We start from the raw sequence: 7,813 nt of genomic DNA, 5'->3' as shown, positions 1-7,813 counted from the left end.
GCAATCTTTTTATTAACAAGGAGGTCTAACGTAGTGACTAAACGTCATCAAGCGAGAACCTGTAGCAAAAGAAAAATTGTTGAACGGAGAGTGGTTATTCTGTTGAATACCCACTCTCCGTTTATAATATTTTTTATAATGAAGTGGGTAGCAAACATTAACCCTTTGAGGTCTTTAAAAAAAAAAATTTTATTGCCAATTAGGTCCACATTTTTTTTTACTTATTAACCTTAAATATAACAAAAAAATATATTTGATCCATGGCTTCTCTTTATTTTTCATAAAAAATAGGTTTTGAGTGTAGCACTAAGTTGTTTATTTTTATTCTGCCAAAAACACTATGACCTAAGTGCAAACACTAAACAAGACGAAAAAATATGTAAACACTTGTTTTATTCACAAGTAAATTACAATTTTGACTTTGGATATTCTATTTTACACGAAATTCAGTTTTTGTATAGTAAAGTTCAAAACAATCAATAGGGTGTAGTCCTGGTTTTCTAGTGCAGGTTTTACAATAGTATACAGTTTTCTTTCTACAACCCTGTGTTTTTCTGTCACTGCTGACTAAACAGTCTTTGGCATTTTTAATTGGAACTTGTGCAACAAAATTTGGTTTTTAGTTGAGGCGTTCATTGTCATCTAATGATGATCTTCGTTCTTGAATGTTACAACATGCTCCTACTAATTGCTCAATGAGGTTTTGTAGGTTAGGTGTCGAAGTTTGTTTTTACTGTTGCCTTCACAAAATTTATTGAACAATATATAACTGTTTACAACTGCAACTTCCAACAACCAGAAAAATATTTTTCAGCCATTTTAAAGACTTGCGTAGAAATGAATAGCTGGAATAATAGTGATCAACTTGGTCAACAGCTCCCATATGTTTTGAATAATTTACAATAACAGTTGGTTTATCAATGTCTACAATACCTTGTTTTATTCTTTGTTTTGCAACTTCAGTTGTTGCACCATGTAAAGTACCAGCATCAGAACCTGTCATCTGTCCTGCCATGCCAAAACCATAACATTGGAAGAGTGTACATATGCAGAAACTTTGTGCTTCTTTAATTTGACTTTTTTTTTATATCTTCAGGTAACTGTTTTCTATTTTTCATTATTGTCCCTGTAGTTTGTATGTTCATTTTGAGGAGCTCTTGTGCAAGAGGAAAACTAGTTTATAATCTGTCAGTGAATAAGTTATAACCACTACCTTGGGTAGCCTCTGAAAGCTCATCCCACAAATGCAACATGATTCAACTTGTAAACTGCATCATAGGTCTTGCCAAACTTTCAGTAGTGTTATTACCAGAATATGGTTCAAAGAAACTAATATAACCTGTTTCACTATCAGCTAAGACAAAAACATGAATGCCCCACTTTGTGGATTTTTGTGGATAGTACATGCGAAATGCAACTCTACCTTTGAATCCAATAGTACTTTCATCAATTGCAATGTTGCAATTGATGAAAGTACTATTGGAGATAGGACAAAATTTCAAGAACAGGAACTTTTCATTTCTGATACAACACGATGCACTTTCCTTGCACGCCTATTCAATTCATTAAGTGGATTTGATGGTGGGGATATATGCAGCATCCAATGTATCTGAAAAAACCGAGTTCGCAAGAAAACTGCTGAAAAAAATGGCATGTAGTTCAACCAATCACAAGAAAGGTAATGTTTTATATTTGATTTTTCATTCAGAGCCATATTCAAAATAGTACCAAAGTAAGCATGAATTTATTCAAGTGTCACATTTTTTCATTTATGCCAAATAGAATAAGATTCCAAATCGTTATTTTCAATTTTTGACTTAGCATAATGATTAGTTTCGGTTACAATATCTGCAAGTAACTCATCAGTAAAAAATAACTTGAAAAAATCAGGTTCGCGTGTTAAGTTTATTGAATGCTGGGGCCTACATTTGCAACTGTGAATGGCAATGGTTCAAATGCTGGAGTATCTTGCACTACTATTGTCCATCCTATGTTCAAAGCAGGTCCAGTTCAATATCTTTCTTTGACTCTGATATCTCTGAGAATTCAGTCTCAGATTTAGTTGTAAAACGTTTCCTTGCCATTTGTAAATAAATTTTTATAAAAATTTCTAAGAGTATTATAAGTAAGGTTAGACAATTAAAAAATGTTACTGAAAAGCACTAAGTGAAAACACACTAAAATATTACCAATTAACCCTAGTTAATTGTCCAAGTTAGCTTAAATAGCTAATTTTTTCTTTATAAACAATCAACATAGTAGATGTTCCGTGGCACGGGACATTAGACCGCAATGACAATTTTATGATGATCTGTCACGCGGGACATCGGACCACAAAGGGTTAAATGAAAAGATTTTATAGAGTAAAAGCGGGTCAAACCGATCATACTATTTTTTCGATCACTGATCTAAAAATTTAAATAAAACCGGAACTGATAGGAATATTTAAAAAATAAAAACATCAAAAGAAAGAAAATCATCTCCTCTATTCAAATGTGTCACAATAAAATCCAAGTCATTTTTCAGTCATTTTATTTTTATAAAAGTTTAAAAAAGAGTCGTAAAAATTTGCTTTTTCTTTTATTTGCTATCGTAGTGATTCGGTAACCATGATTCGTTTAAAAATAATTTTACCTCTATCTTGTAGAAAATTTAATTTTAATACCGATTACATAATTTTTTTTCGTTTTGTAGTTAAAAATTAGACAAAAAAAGTAAGAAAAATTAATATTAAACTTTTTCTGCTAAAATTAATTATTCACATATTTACTTTAAATTCCTTTATTAAGTAGTATGTTAATTTTTAAATTAGGTACCTAGGTGAATTAAATTATTGGATTTTCTCATGTGTTAGTTCCGGGTTCTTCCTATATTAAGTTATTTTAAATAACTTTATATAGGAAGTTATTTAAAATAACTTTATATAAGTTTTTAAAAATGACTCAATGATATTTATTAATTATTCGCTTTCAAGATGACAACAAGTAAAAAGTCATACAATGAAGAAGATATAGAAGCTGCGTTAAATGATATAAAAGAAAAAAATATTTCAATCAGAAAAGCTGCATTCAAATATGGCATTCCATTCTCAACTCTAATAGGTCACAAGAACAACAACAATGCTAGCTCCAAGGGATCAGGATCAACAACCGTACTCTCACAGCAAACAGAGTCAATTATGGTGCATGCGTTTAAGTTGCTATGTGATTGGGGTTATGGTTTAACACGAAACCATATGATGTCTTGGACTTCGTATGCGGTTACCTTCTTCGTAAAAATCAATCAGGCCTATTTAAAAACGGTAGGCCTGGCAAAGACTGGTTTTATGCATTTATAAACCGATGGTCTTAAGAAATTTCCACAAGAAAAACTCACACTTTAGCATCTGCCAGAGCCGCTTCTTGTACACAAGAAATAATTGATAATTATTTTGAAGTTGTCACTAAACAATATCAATTGTCTGGGATAACTTCTGGTTGTCACATTTGGAATTGCGATGAAATAGGTTTTTTTTGTGATCAAGGCAAAGCAACTGTAGTATGTCGTAATGGTGAAAAACGTGTTTTGAAACTCACTGCAGTGGCGGATCCAGCATTTTTTAATCTTTGAGATAGCAAACTTCCAGACATGGAGCTAACTCCAAACATTTATATATTTATACTTATGTCAAATAATGAGGGTTTTGCAAAAAATTGCGATGATTGGAGGCTGGGAACAAAAAAGCCCCAAAATTTTTGCAACACCTGCCCCAAACGTGAGAGCAACAAGTTGATGAAATATTTTTTGTACTATTCTCAACTAGACTTATATTCATCGATAATTTTTAAGTTTCATAATATTATCTCTAAGCGTTCAAAAATTATGACCATATAAAGTTCAAACCCCTCTCAGTATGAGGGGGTTGTACTTTTTATATGGTCATAATTTTTGAACGCTGAAAGATAATACTATGAAACTTAAAAATTATCGATGAATATAAGTCTAGTTGAGAATCGTACAAAAAATATTTCATCAACTTGTTGCTCTCACGTTTGGGGCAGGTGTTTCAAAAATTTTGGGGTTTTTTTGTTCCCAGCCTCCAATCATCGCAATTTTTTGCAAACCCTTATTATTTGACATAAGTATAAACATATAAATGTTTGGAGTTAGCTCCATGTCTGGAAGTTAGCTCTCTCAAAGATCAAAAAATGCTGGATCCACAACTGCACTGGTAACAATGAAAAAATCAGTTATATAGTGAACAATTGCTGTAATGCTGATGGATACACCACCATTCGTGGTATACAAAGCAAAACGAAAATTTAGAGCTGATTTGGCTTTAGGTGGTCCGACTGGCACCAAATATTCAATTTCTAGATCTGTTTAGATGGAACATGACACATTTATTGAATGGCTGAAGGAAGTGTATATACCAGAATGTCAAGCTATTAGTGGTACTCATATTTTACATCTTGATGGACATACGCCTCACGTTAGTTTAGCAACTGTATTGCTATGTCGGATAAACAATATAATTTTAATTTGTCTACCAGACCACTCATCTCACATTCTTCAGCCACTGGACAAAGGTGTCTATTGCCATATTAAGCAAGTGTGGAAGGCAGCTCTAACCAAATATTACAAAGACACAAAATGAAAAAACTTAGATAAAGAAAATTTTCCTACGAGGTTCGACAAGTACAGAGCACTACATGAGAGAATGAAAACCGAAATGGAAAATGAGCTAAAGAGTTTTTTTCAAGAAAAAAATCAGTCTCATGTAAAAAAATCGATGCAACCTAATATTCCAAAAATTGCTGGCCAATGTATTACAGAACACGGTGTTGCAGATCATCTCAAAAAAAGAGAAGAAGTAAAGCAACTTAAATTAGCTGAAAAACAAGCTAAAAAGCGTAAAACCATCTGCAAACTCATAATGCCATTGCCAAACCCTGCAGAAAAAGAAGTAACTCATAATATAGAACCGATTACAACTCCTTTAGCCAAAAGAAGAAAAGTTATTAAACGCAGAAAGTGTAAAAAAGAATTACATTCGGACATGATGTCATTCGAGAATTCAAATTGCAATACTTGGCTTAGCAAAAAAAACATGTTTGCCAAAAAATTTTGTAATGGGTTCAGATTTTTTTTTGTTGTAAAAAATGTAAACCTTAAATCTTTTATTATTTCTGTATGCTATATAAAAAATGTTTTGCATATTTCTGTATGCTATATAAAAAATATATAAAAATATAAACATTTACATATATAAAATGTTAAATTTTTTAAATATATTTTATATTGATCGGTTTTAACAGACTTTTTGCCAAAAGCGATCTTTTTTTCTTCTAGTTTTCATATTTTTAAATACTGTGCTTGTTGGTATTTTTTATCTTATTTAAAAAAATAGTTTAAAAATTTTAAAAAATAATAAAGTTACTTGATTTTTATTGTTCGGTGATCGGTTGGACCCGCTTTTACTCTAATTATAAAGACTAAATTAAATAGCACCGTCTGTTGGTTTCTTTATTTAGTCTATTAGGAAAATGATGAAATTTGTTTATGTTTATGAAAAATGGTGAAATGTGTTTATTGCTGTTCTACGAGCATTCTATCATTGAAGAAGTCAAACGATATTTATAGATTTCCCGGAGACAAAGAGAAGAAAATACATTGGATAGAATGTTTACTTAATGCGAGTTTTAAAACGTCTACCAACACTTTACTATATGATCTGATTGACATTTTGCACAATTTTCCTCTCAAATAAATTTTTAGTTTATTTTAAAATTGCAAGGAACTTTCTAATACTTTTTTTTTAATTTCTACTAGGAACTATTGTTCTCTGTGACAAGGTGTATCTTGCAAAAATGTTATTGTATCAGGAAGTTGCTGTTTTGGGAAAACCATTGATATAAATTCTATTTCAAAAAGTGTTTTGGATGTTATGGTTACTTGTAATACAAGTTATATGTTTGATGGTCCGAAATTTCTTTTGAAAATGTAGTGAAAACCTAATTCCTAATTTTTATGTGATCAAATTCATTTAACTTTAGAATCAGTAAAAAAGTCAAATAACAAAGCAAAGGCAATTATATGTGATAAAAATCTAACTCTAACATTTCATGAAAAACCTTGGTTAACTAACTACAGATGGAACTCTTTTGTTGTTTGACTTTTGTCCACGTTATCAAAAATATACAAAATAATGGGCTCAAAAAGCAAAACATTTTTTTCTGATAATACTTAAAATGTTCTTCTTAATACCCTGAAACTTCTACTATCTCAAGCGTTAACAACACTGGTGATTTTATTAAACTTGCTGTCACATAATGGAAAATTTTTAATTTAAATAGTCTAGCTGATTAAAACACTATTAAGAGTAAGACTTTTGCTACAAATATGTTAGGAAAATTTGTTACAGAACTATTTGAAACAGGATTAAGAAATTTAAAAAAAGTATCTTTAGATATATTTTTTAAGTGTTTTTCAGAACCAAAGAAGTCTCTTGGTTACGATTTGCTTAACTAATATGAAATTTTGACAGTATAATATTTTATTTATTTAAACTTTTGTGAGTTTTATCATCACAATATACTTTCCTATATTCAATTATAAAAAACCACTGAAAACTTTTTTACAATAAAAGCAAACAAAGAACTATGTTGTTTTAAACAAAGAATGACCATATTAAGTTTGTCTTGTTATGATGACATTTATTAATTGACACTTTTATTTTTATTATTTGCTGATATTTGTTGATTATCGTTGTTAATTGTAAAATGCCTGAAGTTTGCTGTTTTGGGATTTTAAAAGCATTGCTTATTAATTTAAAGCAATGTATTTTTATTGGAAAAGTTTAGTTACCTTTGGAAACCTGTTTCTTTTTTTCATTATTTGACAAAAAGTTTATTGTAATGAAGTAATGAAGTTTATTATTAAAAATATGAAAATATTTATAAATTGTTTTTATAAATTTATATAAATCGTTACAGTGTCTATTTTTAATTTTTAGATATTTTATAAAGTAAGCCATTAAATAAAGCATAATGTGTTTTAAATGTATGTAGATCATATAGTACAGTCGGCAAACTTGGACTTATAAAACTGTCAGCAAATGTGAAACGCGAGGACCTTTTTTTTTTTTGTTATTCAATATAAATGGGATAGTTTGATTTAGTAAAGTTGGATTTAGTAAATTGTTGCAATCCCAAATTAAGCAAAGGTCCACAAAGAAAATCGAAAGTTTATGTGCTTTTTATTTAAATTTATGTATTAAAGTTTTTGTGTTTGCTTTGTCTGAAAAATGTCTAAGACAGCTTACTGCTTTCTAAGCAGATTGAATATGCCAACTGTACGAGACATAGATGAATATCAGTGACTCTCGGGTACCATAATTGTCTGCAAATCGTGCAGAACAATATCGCGCAGGATACAGAAGGGAAAAAGAAGTTATACTCTTTTCTTTGTTTAACTTCAATTCAATACAAGTGAGATCTGAAACAAGAGGCACGATGTTTTATTGCCTAATTTACCAAATTGGTTGTTCAAAGCTGCAAAACAAAACATCCACTTAAAGAGCAAGCCACCATCGAGAAAGAACTGAATGAGTGTTGCTATGTAACTCGAGCTATTTTTAACAAAGAATTATCCCCTGGAGGAACTCTTTGACTTGGAATAAAAAATCTCGTAATGAAAAGGCCTTAAAATCATAGTTTTAGGGCTGTTCCCAGGCTCCAATCATCGCAATTTTTTTCAATAGATAGAGATTAGGAATCAGAATCAAGAAAGAGATCACGAATAATGAGTGTATCAGATTTTTTAAATGCTTATA

The sequence above is a fragment of the Hydra vulgaris genome, chromosome 10 (assembly GCF_038396675.1).
Source record: "Hydra vulgaris chromosome 10, alternate assembly HydraT2T_AEP".
NCBI classification, from domain to species: domain Eukaryota; kingdom Metazoa; phylum Cnidaria; class Hydrozoa; order Anthoathecata; family Hydridae; genus Hydra; species Hydra vulgaris.
Note: the sequence above shows the minus strand (reverse complement) of the source record.